This window comes from Anopheles gambiae, chromosome 3, assembly GCF_943734735.2.
Source record: "Anopheles gambiae chromosome 3, idAnoGambNW_F1_1, whole genome shotgun sequence".
In the NCBI taxonomy this organism is placed as follows: domain Eukaryota; kingdom Metazoa; phylum Arthropoda; class Insecta; order Diptera; family Culicidae; genus Anopheles; species Anopheles gambiae.
In genome coordinates, this window is record NC_064602.1 from 32,743,476 (window position 1) to 32,769,494 (window position 26,019).

Genomic DNA, 26,019 nt, shown 5'->3' on the forward strand with positions numbered 1-26,019 from the left:
TTGTACAGTGGCGTCTTCAAAACGTTCCCTGCACCCCGCACCGTTGAAGGTGGTTTTAATTTTTGAAATTTAATCGAGACAATAACCATCAACTGTGATGTTCCCTGGTTCGGAGGTGGAGCATGAATTTCCCGCGTTGTGTGAAGTGTCTCGTAAAATTACGAACGTTGTGACGTTGGCGAACGACATTCGGCGGTTGCTTCCTGCTGAAAAAGACACTGCACCTCAGGGCGCGTGTTGTTTTGCTTATTGGCAAAATATTATGACATTCGAATAGATAGCGCAGGGTGGCGCGATGGGAATTGATGTAAAAGAAAGGTGGCAAAATGGGAAAAGTAGGTCGTGAATATTTACACGCGAGGACATTATTTTAATGTGTGGCGTATTGGAAGCAAGCATATCGTTCCTTTTATTACAATTTTGAGTATCTCAGCTTTAATGGCAATTGTGTGTTGTCGTCTTTCAGATGAGGCATTTATGCAGGTAGTAATCAAAATGGTTTTGAGATCATTTTCTACCAATCAACACGACATGCTCACATATTTATCAGTTGATTGCCCAAACCACAAAATTGAAACACATATTATAAGGTATCGTCACATACACCTAGTTCTTTGAGGAAAAAAACCCACAATACATGAAACCTTACAATCAAAAATTAGATTTTTCCACTTCGCAAGATCACATAATAGGAAAATGAAATATTCCCTATTACCATATCCATCCTTTTCTCATGAAGCGATTCCTCGTGGTTTCAATATTTCTTATCTTTTTTCTCGAAACGGTCCTGAAAAACGTTCCCATGTTCCTGTGTATTTAAGGCCTGATATCCGATAGCGAAATGTTCTCTGTTTATTCACCAAAAAAAGGCATCGGCTCGGGTATGCAAACAGGAAGGCATACACAACTTTGAACAGAAAAAACAATCTCTCCTAGAGCCATTTTGCTGGGAAGAATTCTCCACAAAGAGCCTATGCAACTTGCATTATTTGCGGTACCGGTCGATGTGTGCGGTGAGAGACCGTTTGCGGTTATGACTTCAGGATGTTTGACTTTCTGGCTTTATTTTTTTCGTTCCTGATCCTCTGTTTGGCTTTCTGTGCGCCAAAAGCAATCAAGAGTTGCGTTTCGTATTGCGTTTCAGCATTGATTGGCTCGGGTTTTTTCCCGAAAAGGTTTCTCACGAAAAAAGCATTGTGAAAATTGATAATCTTTGTTTAGGCGCCCGGGTCGGTCTTCCTGGTGCTTTGAAGCTACGACTGATGCTCTAACGTTATTACCACCATTAGAAGCTTCCTGCGAAACGCTTTGTTTGCCAAAATTGCATTTCCGGTACAGCCTTTGCGTCTCATAGCCTTTTTTAATGATTCCAAACACCCGTACTAATCAACAAACGGGCGCACCTGTCCGAGCAATGATCTAAGTGGGCCGGAAACTTGATGCCTAAACTGCTTCTTTGTTACTCTCGCAGGCGATTGAAATTAGCAAACGCAAGCAGACGTTTGCACGTATCTGCTGCTGCTGCTACCTTCATGATGACACGCAAGATGACAACGATTCCGAGGCAGTCACAAATAAATGTTATACAGCTCGGCCCCGACGTTCGCCACGGGCAGTCGGTGTGCCCACCCGGGATATTCGATACGACCTCCGGCTATGCCTGTGGACTTACCTTGTCTCGAGGTACCTGTGCGGCAAATGGCAAGCGTGATGACAGCGGGTGTGTGTATGTGTGTACGATGTCAAAACAACCGTGTGCCTTTGCCCCGGGATGTGGAAATTCGATCCGGACCCTTTTTGGGAACGTAATTGAACCAAGACCACCTTGGCCGGGGAAAAACCATAATGATCAGGTTGCTGGGCAAATACACGGGCTTCGGCCTAGTTTTTTTTTGCAAGTAATAAAATTAAATCGAACGACTGACAGGCGCTAAATACACTCTCTCACGAAAAACCCAGCGGATGCTAATGGCAAATGAAGAACACACTTCCAAAGCGGAACGAGGTTTGTGTGTGCGCACTGTGAAAAAGAAGGAACTATAACCTAAATAAACTTTCACATACAATTCCATTAGTGTTGTGATTAGCGCCGGAAGAAGCTATCAATGTTAGCAGTGTTCTGTGCCGACTAGAAACTAGTTGGTGCGTCCCATACCCGAGAACGGAACCAGCGCACCGAGACAATGATGCCCAAATTGGCGAACGGTAATTGAAAGTTTAATTCCAGCTGCATTGGAACGCATGTGCGAGCAACAATAATAGAAAAAAACATCGTTTTAACGGTACACACCTACCCCTCGCGCGTTGTTATGCTGATCAGGTGACCACCGATCGACCGAAAACGGTCCGAGTGGCCAACACGGTAGCTGTACTGGCTGTCACTAGCATGACACCGTTTTATGATTAATATGCAGTTATTTATCACTGTGCCCCTGACCCGAACTCACGGCACGCAAACCGGTGGGCTGCAAACCACGCGCTGATGAGCGACACAAAATCGATCGATCGATCGATCGAACTGGTTTGGACAGGTTGATTTTATTGCGGGATGGAGAGTTTGGACACTGGTTGGGCGATCTTTGGCCCGCATCTTTTGTGTGTGCAGGGAAGGATTGAAAGTGATCGGGAGTTTGGTATGTATTAATTTCGGAAGGTTTTTGGGGAGTGAACACGCTGAGTGGGTTTTATTGGATCAATTGAGCCTTCAAGGTATTGTTGGGCGTGTAAATATCAGGATCTTTATCATTACGACATCCTGAGATCGAGTCATCAATTGAGATTTTATATTTGACTCCATGGCACAGTTTGAATGTAATTGGAGAAGTAAACTCTAATATCTTTAGGGCTTAAAGACGTCGCTGTTCAAAGTATTCATAGTTCTACGTTATCTTCTGGAATTTTATTGGAGAATTTTAGATGGAGACACTAATTTTGACTCCACGGAACAGTTGGAATGTGCTTGAAGGTGTGAACCCTTTCAGATCTCCAAGATCTTGTTGATATGCAAAGTGGTCGTGTTGTTACGAAATATTCAGGAATTTTATTAGAGATGCCAAAGCTCCACCGCTCTCAGCTCCTTTGGAATTCTTCAACATTGCAAAGTGTTTGCATTGTTGCACACGATCGTTTACGTGGGTCCATTAATCATAGCACCCCGGCTAAAGGTTGCAAGGTGTCAATTCGTGCAGCATAAAAAACAGTACTAACGAGGGAACAAATTCATAACGCCACAGTTGCCAATCTCATCCCCCAAAAGCCACGGGGGGTGCAAAACAAACTTAAAAGAGCGGTTTATGATCGGAACCCAGACGCTTTACCACAGCTACGCCTGACGTAAAGTGATACGGGAGAAAGCATTTCGGTTGTCCAGGAGCACTGAAGGTAGGGAAGGTGAGGGAGTACAGACCCTCGAACAAGATCACGGCCCATTTGGCAGCCCCCAAGTGGCAGGTAACAGCATTAAAGCCAATCAATTACCAGCTCCTTCCACTCTCGGTGGACGAGGATGCAACCGAAACGATCGGTCAGTCAGATCGAGATCGAGACCGACAACTGCGAGGTGTGAATTATAAATCGAGCCCGAACCGATCAGTGCGCTGCCGACGAACGGGTTTTCCGTGCGGCTCGTGGCACAGCATGAACAGAGCGTGCATGAAAGCTTCGAGCCCCCCTCTCACCCATATGCTTGCATGCTGTGAATTTTATATACAAAAACGATGTGAAGCGAAAAAGTAAAACAAAACAACTGCTCCAAAACACTCCCGAAATAACGTCACGGAAGCTTGCTGTTTTTATTTTCCTCACTGTTGGGACGTCGGCTGCATGGGAGTTGGCGGTGGTGGAGAGGAAATAATGTATATCTGGAGCAATGGATCACCTTACACGTGAGTTCACGTCACGCTTTGCAGTCAAAGTCGATTGACTCGGTTTGATGGAGAGATAAATATACGGCCAGGACAGGAGGGAACGGAAACAAACATGTATGTGTGTAAAGTCATATGAAGAGTACGATCGTGGCAGGGGGAAAGAGAGCGTTTGCGAGTGGAGGTAATGATGAAAAATGACGGACAGCAAGTCAAGGGTCACCGGCAACAAGGCTGACGAGACCGGCTTAAGTCGGCTGCCGGCTGTTAAGCGGTGAGCGAACGGTCGGGCACTCACTCTCTTTAGGGCTCCGCGGTTCTTGTGGGCTCCGCGAGAAAGCGTCCAGCATCCGACAAGAGAGAAGCGTTGATCTTGTTTTCTGTGTAGTAAAAAAAGTTCGAATTTCGCTTGTTTTAAGATAATTTATATTTAAAAGATTTACGTTTAGATCCGAAATCAGAAAATGTACTGAATAGAATTTCGCACAAGCATACACTTAATTTTGAATTGACAACAACCTGTTGCGAAGGATCTCACAAAAAGCGAGAAGCTGTTCTCTTTTTGCTCTGGATCTTTGTTTCTCAAACTCTCACACGTTGAGCACTGGTTGGATCGATAACGAGAGAATTTTTTCTCCATTCTTCTCCACATATCCGATGCAGGGTTAGAGTGCCTATACCAACGATTTTACTGGAGTTTTTATTCTCAAGCGTATATGTCTCGTAATATATCTAGTATAGTGTTGACATTGGTTGGTCGAATATTTGTAAATTGTAAGAAAATTTTAATTGAAATATTTAAATGAATTTTAGGTGGCAACATCAAATCAGTGGTTACGAATTAAATGTTTATACAAATGAATATTGCTATTGTTCGGGCATTGTTTAGATATTGCTGGCATACACAAGGAAACTCAAAATCATTTTCCTAAATTTAGAAAGAAAATGTATGAAAATGTAGGTTTTCATCAATTTGTTCAATCCTTAATGATCCAAATATTGAAAAATAATTATAAAAAATAAAATAAATCATTCATAACTAATACCGAGAGAAAAAAAACATAGGGTACACTTCAATATTCTGAATATGAACGCCAAATGAAAATATTCAAGAAGTATATAACTTGATTGATTTGAAACGTATCAATACCTTTTAAATTATTTTTTCTCCGACTTCACTCAAAAATGTTACTTCTCTGCTTATCCATGTCCGATTTTCGCCGGGTAGTGAAACCCTGCCTAGAGATCCAACCGATACCATACCACGGGTCCAGCTGACAGCGCAGTCAGTTCTCATTGAACCGCGCTACTCGAAAGGTGGACGCAGATCGCTTTCGGGTTCGCGACTAACTTTACGCGACCATTCCGTTGTCATTGTTTTGTAATCGCGGGCGGACGCTCGTCGAACCGGCTTGCCGTTGTGACTGTAAGTGATCGGGGTGTGTGGAAGTGATCTTATCGAAAGGCACACGTGCACCCCTGCGCACGTTAATATCATAGATTTCGGTGTCATATGTCTGGGAGTGACGGGCGAGCGAGATCATTGTGACAAGTGTGAACCTGAATGGTATCTTCCGGCCCGTCAAGCGAGGGGGAAAACCCACCCACGTGATTCTATTGTCTTTTGTGTGATCAAGTTGCGTCACGTGGAAAATCGATCACGCTTGCTGTGGGTGTAAGTGTGTGTGTGTGTGTGTAGAATTTGTTGAAGGGGAATTGTGTTTGGAAGCCATACAAGGCAGAGTCAGAGCCCTGCAAACGGTTGTAAGGGCAAATGTGATCTTAATTATGACGGTGCACGTTCACTCGTTCTGTTGTGCTAGCGGCTGAGAGTTCGGTGCGTTTAGGGCCAATTGCGTTCTACCGTGTCACTTTGTGTCGAAGATTTTTTCTTTCTACAAGTGTCTAAAGTGCGTTGCTGCGTCAGAGCTTTACGAGCTCGTAATAGCCGCTAAGTGTGTCGTCAAAATTATCGCCCAAGTGAAGAGTTGTTACGTTTTTCGTTCGCCTCAAGGCTAAAGAAGCGAGAGAGCAGTAACAAAAAGAAAATCTCTGTTAAAAAGATCTTGTTAACATCGGTATCTCCTAGAGGGAAAAACGATTCTCAAATCATAGATCAGCTGATTTATGACACGTTCCACTGATCGCTGACCATGCCATCCGAAACGGTACCTCAACGGAAGGTGCCATACAACAAAAAAAAGCGAAAGATTTATCACCCAACCCCCCCCCCCCCCCCCCCCATGTTCCGCTACTAGCGACCCGAGCTCTCCACTTTTCCTTTCCCCCCATTTGTTTTCCCAATTTCTTGCGGCGTGAAAACAAGTCTTCATCTCGGAAACGGAGCGGGTGGAAGCTGCGTATGTATCGGGCCGCTGCTCCAACGGGAACATAACCCAAGGTCCATAAATCTCCCCCAGGACAGAGTGATCTTGTGCGCCTATGTGCTGTGACGCTATATGCTGCCTCTTGCTGGTGTCTTTTTACCCAAACCTCTCCCAGCCAAATAGTACAGCTGCACCAGGAAGACGATCTGCCGCTGCTGCTGGCGGGCAGCGGGATGGCAGTTGATCGATGTCGCTGTCGATTGCTGGGGGTTTTCTTTTCCAATCGCTTTCCGCCTATCTAATTGCCATTGCACGTTCCGCGGCGACAAGTTTTTCGACCGGAGTTTGCAAAGAGTTCGTTCACGCAATGCAGCAGCTTTCGGGAAGTTGGTGGTACAAAGCATTCGCTAAACACAAAACAGCCAAGCAAAACAAACTGCTAACAACGATGTCATTTCGTAATCAGAACTCACGGTTATGCAAATCTTGATGGAGATTTATGGCTTTAGCCGGTTTAGAGGATTTTTTTTTTCGCTATTACGGGTAACAATCAGTACTAATGAGCTCGTGTGCTTTTAGGTTGTATTTTTTGTTTTGTGTTTTTGGAGAAAAACTATTATTGTTTACCTTCTTGTTTTAGAATAGCCAACCTCCATCCTTCTTTTTATATTCCATTTGCTTTCAATTTTTTTCGCAGCTATGCCTTTTGGATTAGGGGGCGCATTAGAAAGAAATGCGTGCTCTGTGTTTATAATGTATTGGCTGGGATTTTGGCGACAATTTTAAATTCCAAATCTCTGTTTTTTTAGAGAGAAATATGAGTATGATTGATTTCTCAAAGGATTGAATGCACAAAAAAACACCCCAAAAAATGGCCAGCGCTTGGGACAGGCTTCGGGTACGTGTGTGATTTATGTTCAGCTCGATCGGTTTGGAATATTAATTAGCAAGCCACGGTATTTTTGGATGGAAGATTTTTGGCACAGATTAACACACGATAGGACCAGGCTAGAGAGGTATCACAGGTTAATGTTTGATGTTTTCATTTCTATTGGAGCAACGTGTTGGAATAACATCATTGCTAGGCATGTGGAGAAGATTTGCTCTTCATGATTTATGTAGAGAATATTCCCTTTTCTGCATAGACTTTTGGTGAAACGTTCTTTTGCGTTAAGTTTTCTCAGACGTTGTAGAATTGAGTCATTCAAATGATCTTGGAATAAAGATATTTGAAATTACCTTGTGGTGACCGTCTTTAATGACATTTCGTGCTATTAACTCAATTCGCTTGCAAAGGATTTCACGTTTTCAATATCTTTCAACATAGGATCGAACCTTGAGGGTCGTGCGATCATAAAAACCATACTTAAAATTGGCAGTTGCATCAACTTAATGCATCCCTCCTTCTCGCCCTGGATCCATTTGCTGGACGGAAGTGCGCGCGCGGCCTGACCCGATTACTTGATTGTTTGCGCATTAAACTTGAAAAACTTGATCAGCTTTTATGACACCGGGCCAATGTGCGAATGATTAGAATTCCATCCACAAACGCACAACGTTCACAATCAGCTGCCGGCCGGTTATTTCCAGGCTTTTCTTTAGTGTGCGCCGAACTTGTCGCGAGTGGTTGAGATCGTAAAAAACAAGCATAAGCTTGAAGTCTTGTTTTACCGCTTCTTTACCACATTCTCACGGTAAATGCGGACGCGAGTGCAAAAAAAAATGCTCTTTCCGTCTACTGATGTGTCTGAATACGTCTACTCAGACACACACAGAGCCAGACAGACTGGTCATAAAATAATCTGCACAAACTGCAACCGGTGGTAATCTGTGCCCGAGAGCGCTTTTGGTTTTTAGGTTTGTTGGAGCAATTTCTCACGTCAATGAAAACCCTTTCCATCCCTGCACACACACACATACACACATACATTCAAGAATTACGGCAACGTTTTACAAGCGCCAGTTCATGAAGCAGTATGCAAAAAAGGGCAATAAGTGGGTCCATTTAATGGCCAAGGTCACTGTGACGTCCGAAAGCACAACTCCACGCGCTGGAGCTGTTTGCAGCAAACACGACCCGGTTTTGTTGAAACGCTGTTTGCATTATGCTGTTGTCTTTGCCCGCTTCAGAAGATGTAACCAGCAAGGACGCGGGAAACTAAGAAGAAGGAAAAGAAGTAGAACCCGTCCAAAGAACCATCACGAGGCATTCATCTGGTCTGGCACAGGGTTTCGTTTTGGAGCTGTTGGCAGAAATTGACAAATCTTCTGCCAACGTCTGCCGCTGACGATCGAGCCCGACTGCAAAACAGCAAGCGAGTGCATCGGAGGATGCCCGAGTTGCATGGTATTGCTTTTGTCCGCCTTAACCGCAACAGCAAACACCCGCAAAAGGCCGAGAAGTGATTTATGGCCTTGCAGTTAATTGTTTGTTGTTTGTGCCTTTTCGCGCATGTTCAGCGTTGCGCTGATGTCCCTCGTTCGGGTATTCCCCCGAAAAAAGCACAAATCGCGTGATCAACCGATAGTTGTCCGCGCCAAATCGGAACGTCACGGCGAACCACAAAAAATAAGAGTGTTAAATGAAGATTTGTTTATTTGGCTTAATCAGTTCAGTGATCTTGGTGCGCTCGGTAATGCATTTGCCAATCTGTCCTGTCGTCCTGTCGATCTCCAGCATGTTTTGTAAACGTTAGCAGAAGTTCCAATAAACCTACGGAGTGCTCAACTCGGAGTGGTGTAGGTAGTAAGTCCTAGTGCAACAGTGTCTGGTACAACAAGGTTCAATAAAGCCATCATATCTCATTCCATTTCGCGTGTGTTTGTGTGCAGCTAGTGAGAGCGCTTAATGCTTCGCGTCATCTTCGCGGAGGTCAACTGTGCAGTAATTAAAAGCCAGCCTTTCCAATAACGCAAAGTGCTTGAAATTGATCATCAGTGAAATCTTCCATTCGCGATCGCACATCGCGTGTTTCAATTAAGACGAAGTGGTATTTGCGCTCGGAGAAGGAGAAGAAATTGTTACACAATTGCTGTCCCATCGTGTTCGTAATTACTGTGACTAAACACGGCTCCATTCCAAGACTACACGGACAAACTGGGACATCGACGCAGCAAACGGTTGGAGCTTAGAAGAATGTAAGTAAACAATTGAATGCTCTGCTGGTTGGAGAGCATCATCCAACTTTACATAAAGCCAATTCCTGGGCTAGGGATTTGTATCTTCAATTTCTTACCTCCCCGAATTCATTGCGCAGTGTCGGATGCGGAACTATTCGTCTTTGTGGACTTAGCCTTTCGTCTCGCACACCTTTGTTCGCGTCACGTCGGAGACACGGACACAATGTCCGTGTGCCGCATGCACCGCAGGTCACGCAAGTCACAGCATGAGATAGTTTACGAGCAACCAGTGCCAGTGTTGCAGCAGCAGCAGCACCCCAGCTCAACTACCTTTCCGTCCATTATTGTTTGACTTACTCCAGCAGGTCGTGATCTCTTGGTGCCTGCTCTTGGTCGTCTGGTGGCTTTCACCCGCTCAGTCACTGGCTCGGTGCCTTTTGGCTGCACCGAAATAATGCAGAAATAATCGCTAATGATTTGGCCGCCCGCAAGCCACCCGCGCGAGATCGGATTGATCCGGGCAGTTCTCCTTCCTACAGGCGAGAGTGATCTAAATTGACGCTTCATGAAGCGTGTCGGATTTCAATTCAGTCGCTCTTGCGCTGTGGCGGCTCTTAGAAGTCTCCAGCTGCTTCCGAAAGCAAATAATGATGCAGCGAAAGAGAAGTCCAATGTAACGGAGGTCTTCTCGGTGGTGTCGGCAGTAAAAACAGATTGCATAAAATATATCACTCACGATCACGGTGGTACATGAGACGGTGCAGTGCTTGTTGTAGCGTTTTATCGTTTGCTGTGAAACGTGGGATGAAACGATCGTATCTAATGCTACTTAAGCTTATGGGCACGAGATTACGATCTAATCGGGACTTGTTAATGCAGCTGATCCGTGCACAGGGTGAAGTGTTTTGTTCGGTTGACAACCGTTTCTAAAGCAATTACCGAGCGGTGTAAGGAAGCTCAATGTATCTATTTTGTTCGTTGATTTATATAGCAATAAGCAATGCCCTTTAACAAGCTCTTGTTATTGCTTTAGTGCAGAAGGTCTTCTTGGGAATTATGAAAAATTTTGAATACCAACAAATGAAAGTCCAATTCTCTAAAATCCTTCAAACTACGATTTTAAAGCATTGAAATTCAAATAATGCATGTTGAACACAACTTGTATTAAATTATTGCCAATCTCCTTGATATGCTATTTACTCCGAACAATACAAAATTAATCTAACATAATGATACTAATTTATTTGCCATCCCCTATCGAACATCTACGATCAAAAGTAGGACTTACTGTGGACGACGAATCACGTGCCGAACGTGAGCATATCCATTCAGCGAACGGTATTCGGGAGTTTTCTTTTTATTTGGACCTCGCCACGACATTGATTGCGTTTCGTGTTATGTCTGTGCCGGTTCCGGGACATATATTGTAGCCTCTTCCCGTACCATTCTGCTACGTAATGAGCCAATGAATGGGGACTTAAATTATTGCTTATAAGTTTTTAGCGAACCCTCCTCGCCAGCGAATATTATTTCAATTACACCTCCGTTACCGGCCACGTATGGCACACTCCTGGTACACACTATTGTTTCCTCCGCCCTGCCAAATATGGCGAATGGCATTTTCGGTGGACCTGTGTTGGTGTCTGACCGGTGACAAACTTACCACCAAGTCGCGTTGAACCATTTGTCTTGGGTACGGCAAACGATTTTTTTTGTTTGTAAGGGCCTCTTGCATGTTCAACAAAACAGGCGCAAACAGGAGAAAAGGAGACTCGTTCAACATTCCGCAATCACACACAACACCACACGACAACACATTGTTGCTACGGGTCGCGTGTACACACCGCGCGTTGCGTCCAAGCAAGCGATGATCGTGGTCGTTTATCCTGCGTTTGTTTCGTTGCGTACCAAAAATGCCGTGCCAAATAAAGCCCCCAAAGGTTCAGGTGTGAAGATGGGTAGTAAGAAAGCAGACAGTAAATTTGCTGTTGCCTCTTTTGTCCTTCTTGGGAAGAAAAACGTTTTAAAATCTTGTTTATAGTCATAAGAAGAGGTGCGACAACCATCCGGGTCATACTAATGAGCGTGGCAGGGTGGCATGGTTTAGGTTGTTCCAAGAATGTGTGACATCCTCCACCCCAAAACGATACGCTATCGATCGAACACGGAGCAATTTATTTTTATTAACCCCCAAAGTCTCTAAGCTGCTTCCACTGCTAAGCTCCCACTGATCGCGACCACCCGTTCGTGTTGGTCGCAAACGCAGCGAACGCAGTTTCTTTCGCTCAAGTCGTTCTATTGGTCATCGAAAAGCAATTTCCGTTCGAAACGGATCTCGATCTCACACGCCCAACAACGCCCGGGCTTTATTTATACACAAACACACTTTTTTTCTGTTCATTCTTTATACGCCAACATATGTTTATGCCTCCCCACTCGATCACTCGTCTCGAGACGCGCTCGTTTAAAATGTTAATGATAATAGTATTGACTTCTTCGCACAAGCGGCTAGCCGCCGCACAGCGTCCCAACCCGTATGACAGTGTTGCGTGAGAATTCTGTCTTTGCCTCGTAGACAGCAGCAGCAGTGGACCCACGGGCTACGACCCACCCACGAGGAGTTTAATGTAGGCAAATAAATTCCATCGCAAGCCTTCGTTACTCATCTATAGTGGTTGTGGTGGAGGGAGCTTGGCGAGACGGTTGGATGAAAAAAAAAGCCCAATAGGTAATGGCATTATTAAACGGCAATCGAATATTGTTCAACATCATTAAAAAGACATAAGTTACCTCTATTCGTTGCGCTGTCGGCCCAAGGGAAGATGCATTTGGATCGCCGTGGATGAAGTGAGATCTTTTTCTTTTCTGGTTCAATTCCAGCCCAGGAGACGTTTTTCGAAAGGAAAAAAAGGCAATAAAGATATCCATTGGGTTTTAAAAACAGATTAATGTTACGCGTATTACATAATTTTAGGCTTATTTAGTGCACATATTGCATAATATTAGGCGAGTATGTCTACATAAAAAGTAATGATGAAAACTCCTAGAATAACCTCAATATTAGGGTTTCCTATTAAGGTCCTACATAGTAATAAGGCACGTTGCTTGGGAATTTTATTTCCACCAGATTCTGTCCTTGTTGTTGGCTGAATAGTGCCTTTTTATAGATTCCCACTTCACTCTACACCGTTCAAACCCCCTTTTGAACCGTTTTTCATGGTCGAATTAAACAAGGGACTATCCCAAGAGCTGAAACCTCTTCCCGCGGATGAATCATAACCAGCCTCAGCGAGCGAGCTAGCGTCCTACGATCGCGAGACCAAATGTTTTGTTTCGAACCCCGCTCGAACAATGTTGTAGACCGCTCCGTTGTAGACCCATAATGCTGCTGAGTGTGCTTGTTATGTTTATCGAAAAAAGAAAAGCAAAGGAAGAGGAATAGCATATCCAGCATATCCATAGCGACCTCTCGAACTCTCTCGGCTATCTCACCTCGTTCGCTTTCCACGGATTACGGCTCATCTCGTGGGGGGTTTATTATCATCTCGCTCTGGCTTGCCGTTGCATTCTACAAGCTTCCCTATGCACTCACACGGGGAACCTTTGCTTGTTTAGGATCTGTTTGGTATAAAGAGTGAAATAAAAAAAAAAAAAAAACATAAACACACGCTGACGTCTTGGATAAAATGCATCCTCCAATTCTTTCCTCCGCTTGCTTCGGTGTGTTCTTTACCGGCCCTTTATCGACAGTGTCATAGAGAAGAGAAATAATAGGCAATAACTTATTGTAAATTCACCTTTCGTGAGACGCGGGAAACCGTTTCGGCGGGCATTTCGGAACCAACGCCCGGTGGCCTAGCTGTGGCGGGAGTTCTTTCGTTCTTCTTTGACCTCCAGCCGATTCGAAGTTTTGTCTGTCGGCACGGCGGGTAGAAGAATGAATAGAATGCAGAAACAGTGCGCGAGCGCGGTTTGATTTGTCTATTGCTATTTTGCCGCCTTACGGGCTGCCGCTTCTAGCCTTCTTTTGCAAATTTTGGGTTGGTTGGTGTGGAGTGTCCAGACATTGGTGTGCCCCCGGGGGTAAAGGGAAATATTTATTCACCGTTTGCAAATCAACATTCGCGAAATTTTTGCCGCCTCGCTGCGGTCGTGATCCTGGCGGACTTTGCATGTGCCCATGCCGACTGCTTATGATGCACACACGGTACAGACATAAATTTATACTGCATCTTCTAGTGTGTGTGTGTTTTGGTTCGAGCTTTTCGTGCTACCTTAGAGAGAGATTATTATTCTGGAACGACATTCTTCGGGTGCGACGGTAGTAAAATATATTTCCGGACCACTGTCGATACTATTGAAATCGTGATAGCGGCGTGAGTGGATTGGATGCTTAGCATTGGATGGTGTTGAAGTGTATTTGCAGCATATTTGCAAGGCTTGGTGAAGTCACGAGGCTTTGTAGACATATTGAAATACGAATCTTAGCCATATTTAGTGAAAATTGTGATATCAACTGAAACGCTTTCTAGTAAACTGCCTGTATTATATGTTCGTCATTTAAAATGGTCCAAGTTTACAAATTTTGATGTCTTCAGCTCAAGTTTTTATAGGGGATTGCAGTATTATTTTAAAATGTTTTGTAATTTTTAACTAATAAATTGTGATATTAATAGTATCCCTATTTTTTCATTAGCTTTTAGTATGTACTGATCGTTTCAAATCAAGAATCTTTTATTTTGTGATTTCATCTGACACACTCTCATGCCAATGGCTTTTATTCTGTGTTGATAGTTTGTAATCCACTATAGTGGTAGGAGCTCGGAATCGGACCTACCCGATTCCGATTCCGTGTTCGAAATCAATTCCGGAGCCGGTTCCGATGCTGGAATTGATTCCGATTTCGGAGTCGATTCCGGAACCGATTCCGGAGCTGGTTCCGGAGCCGATTCCGGAGTTGAATCCAGAGCCGATTCCGGAGTTGGTTCCGGTACCGATTCCGGAGTAGAATCCGGAGCTGATTCCGGAGTCGACTCCGGAATCGATTCCGAGATCTGTTCCGGAATCGATTCTATTATCGGAAACGGCTCCGGAATGAGAATCGTCTCCGGAATCGGAATCGACCTGGGAATCGCAATTTGCTCCGATAACGGAATCAGGCTTGACTCCATAAATGGAATGTTTTAAATTGAAATAAGAAGTGTGGGAAGCGAAATAAGTCCGGGAATCTCCATGTGAATAGATCATTTTCAAGTAAATTTTGATTCTTTGCCGCTATCAACACGTAGCATCATTGGACTCAAACGCCTATTCCTATGAAGATGCCGAAACCGACTCTGTTTCGAAGCCAATTCTGATTTCGGAGTCAATTCTTATGTCGGAGCCGATTTTGATTCCGGAGCCAATTCGGGAACCGATTCCGATTCCGGAGCCGATTCCGATTCTGGAGCCGATTCCGGAACCAACTCCGGAGCCAATTCCGTAATGGATTCCGGAAACTGATTCCGGACCTACTCTCCGGAATCGATTCCAGAAAACTTCGGAGCTAGCCGGATTCGATTCCGACGAAATTTTCATTTTTCCCATCACTATCAATATCATTCGAAGCTTTGCAATATTTATTTCAAATGTTGTGATACCAACTGATGCACTCTCTCCTTGACCACGCCAAAGGAGATAGCTCAAACTCTTTTCATAAACCACTCAAAACTAACAATTCATACACACACACACTCACATATCATCCGCTATCTCACCCCGGGCTGTCATAACCTTAAACAAAACCCACATCGCATCAACAAATGTAACGACCTTTTTTTCTTTCTTTGCCATATAATGTTTTATATCGTCCTTCACCGCACCGCGGTGAACCATTAATACCCGTCCGATGATGCTATTGAATGTTACCACCCGTTTTGCACAGCACAGCACAATAACGGACACACATATATCAGCGGTGCATTTTACGCGCGCCACATCATCAACCATAAAGCACCACCAGAGACTCGCGTTTTAGCGGCGGCAACATCACCGCTCCATCACCACAGCAAACAAATGCTCTTATGCTCCATTCTATTAACCGAGACAAATGCAAATTTTTCATCCACCTTCCTGCACACAAACTCATCCACCTCCCCCCTGTTCATCTCATCTGCCTCTTCTCCCCACAATGAAGACGTTTGCTGTGTTTGGTTGGTCCCGCGAGACTCCTTTCAATGCTTGTTTTGTCGTCCGGACGGTCACGCTGGTTATCACCGTTTCACACTTTGTCAGCAATGTTTTACCACCTCCTGAAGAGCTGAAGATGAATGCTGCGATGAAACGGCAAAGGAAGCAGAAGGGATATGAAAGGATCCCGCAACAATGCACCGATATATCAGCAAGCCAATAATATCTGCGGTCTGCGGAGGACTTCTTTCCGGGCGACAAGGGGAGTTTTAGAGCAATTTGGATAAAACGAGACCACCCCTAAACGTGGTCCACAACGCGCGATCCGGCACGGTTGCTGCGTGATACCGAGGCGAGCAAAATGGCTTTCAAAATAAACCATGTACACCTTTCGGCGGGTCGCCGTCGATAACCGGCCTGCTGGAAACTGTAACCGCGCGATATCGCTTAGCCACCAACATGTCCACCAAAAACGTGATCCGTTTAACCGCGATACAAACAAAAAACAGAGCGCTGTGGCAAGCGTGTAGTTTTGCGACAATTGCGGGACGCACGGCGGGATACCGCGTCCAAAAACCGACACACACACACACCCGAGTCTGGGGTCCCCGGGAGTCATTGTAAATTGGTTAAGATAAATGGTAAAAACGCGTGTTTCCCAAAAAGCGCCACTGGAAGCAGCGGGGAGGAGTGCGATAGGCAACTCGATACACTCCTGCGGGTGAACGGACACATGGAGTGGCGATGTGTAAGCGATGCGATAGTGTGGACCACACATAGATCCCCGCGCGGTGTGGTTTCCGTATTAGGGGTGGGTGCAGCAGCCGCTTGTTGTGCTAATGCAATTTGTGATCGAACAGGCTCTATCGGGCATTCAGTGTGCACACACACACACAACGGGCGGCATTTATGTTGTACAACCAACGTACATAGCAAGCAAGCAAAAAAAATGAGACACGGAATGAGATCGCGCTTTTGCAGCTACAATATCCGTAATCGAGCTGCGCTAAAAGACTTTCTTTGTAGTTCTTTGCCGGCGCAGAAAATTGTGGCATTTACGTGGGTGAGAGCAGAACGACAATCAGAAAAGGGGAGAAAAAACACACTGGATACAAAGTTCATTTAGATAACTTCCTGTACACAGGCGCGGGATCTTCTCTGAGGCCACAATGTTGTGCAATTGTTCCCTTATTGGTATACTTTTATCTGCCTCCATAAAGGTAACCCATTGAGAGTGGGGAGAGAAAAAAAGACAAACATGAATGAATCCTACCGCAGATCGAACCATCACGAAGCGAGTTTTTTCTTACTCGCGTTTCCGATAAAAGCCATTTTAAATTGAGCGTATAAATCGAAGTGAAAACTGATTCCAGTCGGGGTTGATATTCGGGCCTAAAAGCTACAACTTCCCGAGTTTATATTGCCGAAAGTTGTTCCGGTAACGGGTGCTCGTAAAACGCTCACACTTCTGCCGTCGTCCGTGTGGGTGGTGGCAATTGATGGTGTATTTATATTTTATTCGATCGTAACTTTGATAAACTATCTCACCGCGCAGCAACCGCGTTCTGGTAGTGGTCAATAAACGTCCTGCCAAATGAGCTTATTAACGAGCTCACAAGCAGGCCTAAACGGTCTATAATTGCTCGGTTCGTAAATCCTTTTAAATACTTTCGCTCGCCGTTGATAGTGCCGGTGCTGATATGAAGAACACGTCTTCACCTGTTTGCCAGTCGGCTTATGTCATTGTGCGAAATCGTAGCTTTCGTGTGTGTGTGTGACAGTTGTACCAACGAGACTGTGATTGACACCGGGCCCGGCAGCCTTTGACAGAATGGGATTAACCGCCTACGGACAGCGGCAGTTTCGCGGGTAAAACGTAGACCAATCAATCGATCAAAGCATTAAATCCTACAACAAAGACAAAAACATCAAAATCCGAAGCTGTGTTTTTTTGTCCTCTTTTCCGCATAGCGCTATTAAAAGATATCAATTCACCTCACCGCTTGAAAAGCAGGGAGTTGGTTCGATACCCTCGCCTGTTGAGCATCGAATTTCACCTGATAAGCTCCCCACCACCGGGTACACCACAACCAAACAGCGTCGTTTGGTATCACAAATTCTTCCTTCCCGAGAGTTGGGAAATTAATTATACGCGTCGAGAAGAAGCAGCAAGAATAAAAAACGCAGGTCGTTGTTTTGGAGCATGAAAACAAAACAAACTACTTGAGTGCCTCGAGCACAAGCGCATCATTTCGACCGTAATCGGTAATCGATGGCGACGTTAAACACGCCAATTAGCATGCATTAAATCGAGCTCTGGCAATGGGGGGAGACGACGACGAATACGCACATTTCTTTACCATATTTCTTCTTTCCTCTGCTACCACTCTCTGCCCACTCCAAAATGGGTCGAAATTGATGTTGGAAAGTTTGCATTAATCACCGTGTATAATTTAAATGGTTCTTTTTTTTTAGTGTGGTGACAACAAGGGGAAGAATGCTTGGGATATCTTGAAGAAGGTTTAATGCATGTTTTCCCCCCGTTTTGAAGCAATTCGAAGCGTTCATTAGTTGCAGCAGGGGAGAAGTGATAAGAACGCATTTCGATAAGGTCGTAAGCTCGTTAACACTCGCTGTTTCGAATTCTTTATGAGTTTGAAATTAGCGGGCACGAGTCAGTTGGATGCGATATAAACAATCAAAACGATAAAAAGGGAAGACAAACTCCTTCAGGATCGATGCCACAGGTGAACTGCAGTACAATAAACCTTGTTGTGAAAGGAAGCGATCGTTTCGGGATCTCTATAAAAAGATCGTAGAGATGCTTTCCCATCGCGGAGTGGAGCTTAGATGCGGCATGGTTTATTTTTATCGCACAGCTACAAACGAGTTTTACTACTGCACTCATCATCGCGCATCGGTGGTTCAGTGGTAGAATGCTCGCCTGCCACGCGGGCGGCCCGGGTTCGATTCCCGGCCGATGCATTTGAAGAAGATACCTTTTTTAATTGAGGAGAGAAATTTGAAGCTTACTGGTGTAAGACTGATTTAAAAATATATTTAAAAAATCAATATAAAATTATTTAAATTAAGTGGTACAAAAACTACAATGTGTTTACAGTCCATTTCTCTCTTGACGTAGCAAAATAACAAGAAGCTTTAATTACTATATCCTGTGCAGCAGCATTATTTTACTTACCCATTTTCTCGGGAACAAATTTGTTGTCCCGAAGGCGTCGTAAAATTTGTCTTTCGTCAGGTAATTTTGCCTTTCCCATTCGTGCCAGTAAAAATTACGACTGTACATAATTACCGATCTTCTGTCATTATCTTCCAGGTTGCCCCGGTGTAGAACTGTGTCTTTCGCGCAGGACCCACTCACACGGCAGTTAAAAAAAACAACAAAAACCACGCATTCCTTCCGCGCAGCACATCAGAAATCACTACTCGCGAACGATTAAGCGGCCCCCTGGGCCCCACGGTTGGGTATGGCTTGCTGCGTATCTCGCGCGCACCCGAAAAGCGTTTTTAATTGTCGCGCCTTTGCCTCATTATCGCGAAGTGGACAGTGTGTCTGAGTGTGTGTATGTGTGGAACAACGGTGGCGTTAAAACGCCCGCCAGTAGCGTACCGGTTGCTGCGAATTATCACCCGGTTGACCTTCTTCTCCGCTAGCCACTCAGCGTATGCGTGTGGTGAGTCGGCTTAATCCAGCGGATTGCTGAGCGCGCACTTGGATGACTTCGCTTTGGAGGAGCCGGCTGGATAATTTACGTATTTTGTTTATTTACCGCAAGGGTTTGTTGTTCCTCCTGAGTTCCAATCTTAACGGACTGCAGGAGAGCTTCATTAACATGCCGCCTGGAAGGGTAGAAAACACCCCCTCTCCAAATGGCTGATGCTGCTGCCGCTGCTGCTGGAGGACGGTGGCAGAGGACTTTTCGTCACCTTGTGGTGTTCTCGCAACGCCAATATCACCGGCCGCCACCTCACCGTTGTGCGGCGACCCTTTCTCCCTTGAACGGCCGGCGCCCAAAGCCAAAGCCTTCACTAAGAGGGGGGAACTAGCGGAGGCATGCAAAAAAGATATTTCCTTAAAAGGGATTCGGCGCATTGAGCCGGCTCGAGAAACCAGTCCGTCACTCACACCGAGGGGGCTGCGCGCGCATATAGCGCCTGCCAGCGGGAAGGACACACACTTGCGATGTGCCGTCGACGTGTGCGCAATTATAGCAACCGTGACCCATTTTCAGGATACAACAGGGCGCTCCCCCTCCCTTCTGCTGGTCGCAAGATGAAGTCACAAAGCTTCAGAGAGGGAGAGAGAGGGAGAGAGAGAGAGTATTTGGTATGAAAAGGGCGATGGTTTTGGTTTCGGTGCAATCAGTGTGCCCATATCTACCAGAAGCTCTGTTGTTGTTGTTACTCATATACCTCTGGTGGACATAAAGAAGGAGAGATGTCTCGTGAAGGCTATAGGCAACAGGGAGCAGGTGTCGCTGGACGCGGTTTTTAATTTGCCGCCCGTGTGAGGTACCGTTAAGAAACCCAACGGGACACACACACACACACTCACACTTTTGATTTCTGCAAAGTCACAGAGGCATCACGAATTCCGAAATTACCCAAAAAGAGCGTGGTGGACGTGGCCCCGGAGCTTAAGAAATAATAAGATATTTTCTTTAAGATCGGTCCCAAAAAAGGTTATCACCAGCGAGTGAGGATGATTGTCAGCTGAATAGAGCTTTGCTGAGGAATTGGAGAATTGGGGACAGTCACACAGCGCCAATGTCCTCACAGACCGAGGGCCGTTTCTCAATTAAAGTGCTTAATAAAGCCATACTTCATTTGGTCGCACCGTAGCTGCAGCTTCTGCTCATTTTTCTTTTTGGGAACGATCGCTTGGATCACGCTCAATCAACGTTCGTTCCATTCAATTGATGCACTTTCGCCTGGCTACCGTTTTGTTCTTCGTGTGTCTTTGGTCGACTTCTGGAGTGGTTCGGGAGAGGCTCATCGCCAGAAACGGTCGTAGGCGCGTGTACTATTGTGCTTGATCAAATCAACTCTGCACCCAACGGTGACCTCACCCGCCGGGTGAAGGTCGTGTCCCTCAGGAACGGGTCATCAGTACAATTTACGTGACTGTTGCTATTGTTGCTGCTGCTGCTCCTGCGCTGGAGCTACACAACCCAATCAAATCCAATCGAACTCCACTCCGGTCCAGCAAATAAGTTTCTGGCTAACAAACTTGTTGTACAATGTTGTTCGCCCTACCGCACTTTCGTTTCGGGTGGTCTACTTGGGATCTACAGGAGGAATGGGCCCTAGCCTGATCTACGTGACTCTGTGTGACAGGGAAACACGGGAAGGAAAACTTTAGCAAACTACCATCGGAACCAGGGCAATAGTGGCTTTTGTGAATCGTAAAATATTGGCTTCCATCAAACTTGTCGTCGTCGGGTCGTACCCTTAAGGGAGCTCTACCTCCAAACAAACTGCTTTCATTGAATAAACATCAAATTTCTTTTCCTCATTGAAGCTCGCCTTAACGCCAGCAAACAGAACGACTCGAAGCAAAACTAATATTATGCAAATTGCTTTTATTTAATTACCGCGCATAACTTTCGCCTAACGTACCTTATGCTCGTTGCGCAAGAGGAGACCCTTTGGAACGCAACTCGGATTGGGTTTCGGGCCCAGGAAAACTTTGCTTCCTGCTGATGAACCTTCAGGACCAAGTGCAAAAGGTGAAGGAAAGTTGCTTTTCTCTTTATTTCCCGCAGTTCCCGTCTGGAACTTTACCTATTTCAGGTCCTCAAACGATTGGCTATAAATTATAATGTATCAAATAAGAGGAGGAAGAAAAAACGAACGCGTGCTACAAAGACGCCCACTTCCTTCTTGGGACGTTGGCTCGTTAAGCCGAACCAATGAGTAGCCTTTCAATTAGCAAACGGGGTAGCTGGACGGCGCCATTTGGAGACCTTTTGCACAAGGGCGGGATTTTGGTAAATGTCTGGAGAAGTGGTGATTAGCGGTACTAAACTAACAGTCCATATACCTCTTACCACTACTGCTGCCTTCTAAGTGGTTAGGTGGCTATAAATTTGGGACGCTACAAAAATGTGTTTATTCGCGTTTGACGATAAAGTTCCCCTTCCAAAAAAACCTCACTCCAAGGTTCTGCGATATTGGAGTTCCGCTAACTAGTCCGCTAAAGTCCACGCGCCCGTTATTATCGGACGGTAGTAAATTTCGGTAAAGGGTACGAGGGCCCCTAAGTTAAGTATAATTATTCTGTCAACTCGCCCATCCCATCCGCTCCGCTACCAAAGGCCACGGTCATTTCTAATGGTTCTTTAATCGGGCGCGCGCGGACTCGCTGGCCCGTGATCAATGACCGGGTGACCCACATTTCACGTCTCCCGAGCGAGACAGCCATACCCATTCAATCAACCTTTGAAGCTCACACACCTCCAACAAAATTAACAAGCGATTCCGAAGGGTATGCTTACCCGATCGAAGATCGCTATCGCGAACTGATCAAGCCTCAGAGCCTGTTTCGTCGGTGATTGGTGTGATTTCACTACCAAGTTCAAGCTGAAATCGGGTTGTCTGAGACTCTTGCTCCGATACGTATCGGACAAAAGCGCACGTACAGGGTTTGGGGTTTTGTTGCCTTGGAGTTCGCACCTTGGAGGCTGTAATTCAATCCCTGCATCATTATTCGTCATAACCATAACCGAAATGTCGCGCAAAGGTTGCTCCTTAAGGGTGGGTAAATCCGTGCTGAAATTTTGTTCAACGAAGGTGAAACAGTGTTCCGGCGAAACTTGAAGGCAAATTGAGCCATCAAAACCTCTCCAAAGGGTGTGTACCGCGCTTTGCCTTATCTGGCTGTGTTTCCTTCAGAGCTTAATTAACGTCTTCATTTGTGGGATGTTTCTGTCGAATCAGTAGGAACCCAATCATTGAACATTCATTCAAACGATACGAATCTTTCCCTTCTCACCGCAGCAGTCGCTAACTAATATTTCCGCCAACAACCGATAACAATCTGTCTCATTTGTGGGGAAGTTGGTTAAACAAAATGATTTAATCAAACACGCTTCCTCCCCACTGGTTCGTGCTGTTGGTGCCTCACTAGCAACAAAGTAATCCTCAGATCTGTGTCAATTCTCGGCGATGGTGGTGCAGGTCACGTTTCCCAGGCGTGACCTCATCAAATGATGCTTTCGTGCCGAAGTTGTGTCGCACCACGATGGCGCGAGCGCTCTCACCATCCGCCAGCGAATTTGAATTAACACCCATACATTCCAACCGGCCTGCAAATGGGAAGGATGTGTCCTGGCCTAAATTCGCTTTGCCGGGGTGGAATTAATGTAGTGACGGAAAGTGCCTGTGAGGATTCTCCTGCCTGTAAGAACCGTACCGGATGTCCCAGAGCAGAATTACTGTTGCGTATTCGTGATGTCTATGTTGGTGTGACACCTTACATCATGAATTACCCAAATGCGTATCACCACCGAACCTTAACCTAGCTTTGGTAATTTACTTCCACGCCGCCGCTTGGGAATCGAAACCGAGAGGCTTCAACGCTTTCAGAACGTGACTTCAAGATCACTCTTTGTGGGCTGATGCCGCGCAGGTCGGTTGCTTACGGTGTTGCTGATGATGTAGTCACCTCAGATCTAATTATCATCAAAAAAACCTTCCCCCAGCACAAGAATGCTGATGGGCGGCTTTTACGAACGCATAACTGAGATTGATTGGCGTTCCGGTTTGTTCGCACATCGTCACGTCAAATGCTGGGGCGGGGTGGGATGTTGTTACCTGTGATCTTTGCTTGGCCCTTGCTGATACCCACCAAAAAGGATTCCCACGACGCAGTCCGTGTGTCCTTTCTTGGGTCTTTTTTCTTGGATTACTCGAGTGGTATAACTTGAGAGCTGTGGCATCTTTTCCCTCCAAACAATCGTGAGTTGTCAATTCCAAAAAGCTCTCTCTCTCTATCTCTCTCGCCCTCTCTCTCTCTCTCTCTCTCTCTCTCTCTCTCTCTCTCTCTTTTCTCTTCTAAAACAAATTCAGAGCTCCAGCAGCGATGCAATTCCTTCGCGCATGGGCCGGAGCAAAGAGGTGTACGCATTTGTAATTCTAATTTCTGCAAACCGGACCCAACCATGCCGATCTGTTGCAATGGGGAGTTGCTCATGAGCGCTTAATAGTGCCAGAGTTTGGGTTGGACCTGCGGTGTGTGGTGCACATTCTGCCGGAATGTTTCATCTTATTTTGATTTGTGGCGGCGTTGTGGCGGTATATGACCCGATGGTCGTTGATGTTTTGTTCGCCGTGACTCACCATTCCATTCGCCCGATACACACGCCCCCGGTCGTGTCGGATCGGAATCCCTTTTACATCGTGTCGGCAAAAACCCGCCACCGGTTCCTGCACCGTCATCCGAACCGGTCAGTGACATCTTATATCACACGCGCCCTTGTTGGAGCATCGGTTTCGTCCCATTTGTAGAAGGTCGCCTGGATGCGGCTGGGATCGCGAATGTGATAGCGCTTCTCGGAAAGTGTTGTTTCCCTTATTCGGGACACTGTCTCGTTGCTCTCCCTTGGGCCGGTTTAACATTCTTGGCCGTTGTTCTTGCAGCGGGAGGCAGCGCTCTGGTTATGGTTCGTGAATGACCATCGTTCGACACGTGGTTCGTGTCCAAAAGGTCCATTTTAGGGCCCAGCAACGCGGCTGCAGTTGTCTGCCCAGAATGTCTGACGGTGTATCGTGGCTACTAGGGTGATCTAAATATAGATTCTGCTTCCCTTATAAGAGCATGATGTCTTACAAGGAAACACTTGCCAGATCATATGTCATACGGTGTAGTGAAAGCAACATCATCCAACAACAGCCAACATCTTAAGAGATTATGAATATTTAACTTTTTGTTTTTACATCATTTCCAATCCTTGTAAAACAGAACAAGAATTGTACAACTGCTTTGAACAGCAATATCAAACAATAGTCGCCCTACCTTTACACAAGAAAACCCTCCCCACCAAACTGGACTGAAAGGAATGCCAAGTACCGTACAGCACCAAAGCATCCTTATAAGGGCTTGATCGCGATCTCTCGCCACCATCAGCTTCGTGTGGTGTACAAACAAAACGAGCCCGATTATGGAAAAACGCGCCCCAAAAACATGCTCCAGTTTGCGTGATACCACCCACCCCCGACCCGACTTCTTCGCGAAAGCTTTCTTCGGGTACGGGCGAGACCCAGTCCCCGTGTCTAGACAACACCGAGCGGGATGATGCCGTATATACTGCCGTATGGCTCCTCTCCTGCTAGCGCCCGAATCATTCAAACACGAGTCTGGCGAGACCCCAAAAGCATGTTTGTTTGTTTGGTTCTCGATGGTGGTAATTTGTCACTCAAGTCGCTCTCAGGAACCTTCCCTGTGCGCGGCGGGGCGATTCATTCATGAGCCAAGTCTCTAAGCGCAGTTCGCGGGAAGATTAATGGACGATCGACTCAAAGGAAGGGCCTTCGTCACTACGACGCGCGTCTTGTTGGCTTTGGAGTAAAATGAGGGTTTCTACTACAAATAAGTGTCTATATTCCTGTCTTTTTTTCCTTCCTCATTCCTTTCTGAAGAGGATATTGCTCCCAGAAAATCAGTACCCATGGAAGAAATGGATAGTTTTTGTCTGCTTGATTATTATTGCATACCGTGATGGGGCATGATGGATCTTTCCGCCTTTTCCCAATCAAAAAAGGAACTCATGTTTGATGTTATTTAACAAGCGATCTGTGGCTGTTTTTTCACCCCTTGCCCTTACCCTTAGTTACCCTTCTCCATTTGATGGAGGTGAGGAAAAAAGGGTCGGCTGGGTCGGTTTGAAATCAATCACCCCGTGATGGTTGGCTTTTGCTAATTCGTAACCATTCATGACAGTTCGCTTTCGGGGTAAGCGATCGGTGGCATTCCCTTTTTACCTGCGTTTGTAATAAATTCATTTGATTTGTTAATCAAATTGTTTCCTTGTTGGATTCAATGAGGTTTCACCATAAGCTTCGTACTTTATTACGTCAATACGCTGGCAATATGTTTGTGCCTGCCAGTGCTCATTAAACTATTTGCACAAAGGAAGCTAATAAAAACCTTCTTAACGCATAGTAACGGCAGTACTTCTCACTAGAAACCGTTTTGGAGGGATTTTTTTTCGTTTTTGCAAATCTGTGTCACGCTATGCGTACATAAAACGTGCGCCACCACCGAACGACACCGAAAAGTATGTGCCAAATGCCATCTCGGAGGAATTGTGAGCATTTAATTTGGCAAACGGTGGCGCCCAAACACATCTCTGCGTGCGCTCGCAATTTTGCCCGGCAGTGCTTTCGTTTTTATGAGCGCAATCATCGGCCAATGGCATACCATTTTTTTGCAGGTAACCAAAAACGAAATTCCACCCAAAAAAAAGGTATTTTTGTTGGTAATATTAACTTTGCAGGTAGACGGAACCAAAGAATGGCAA

At 45.6% G+C, this 26,019-nt stretch overlaps 1 protein-coding gene and 1 non-coding gene across 8 annotated transcripts in view; both read left to right on the plus strand.

Moving 5' to 3' along the window:
• The window catches only part of LOC1271327 (protein sickie), a 279,487-nt gene that overhangs the window by 113,436 nt on the left and 140,032 nt on the right, over positions 1 to 26,019 (plus strand). The gene's annotated exons all lie outside the window — the stretch shown is intronic.
• On the plus strand, positions 18,393 to 18,463 carry Trnag-gcc (transfer RNA glycine (anticodon GCC)). The gene has a single exon. It is a non-coding gene; the product is annotated as a tRNA-Gly (tRNA).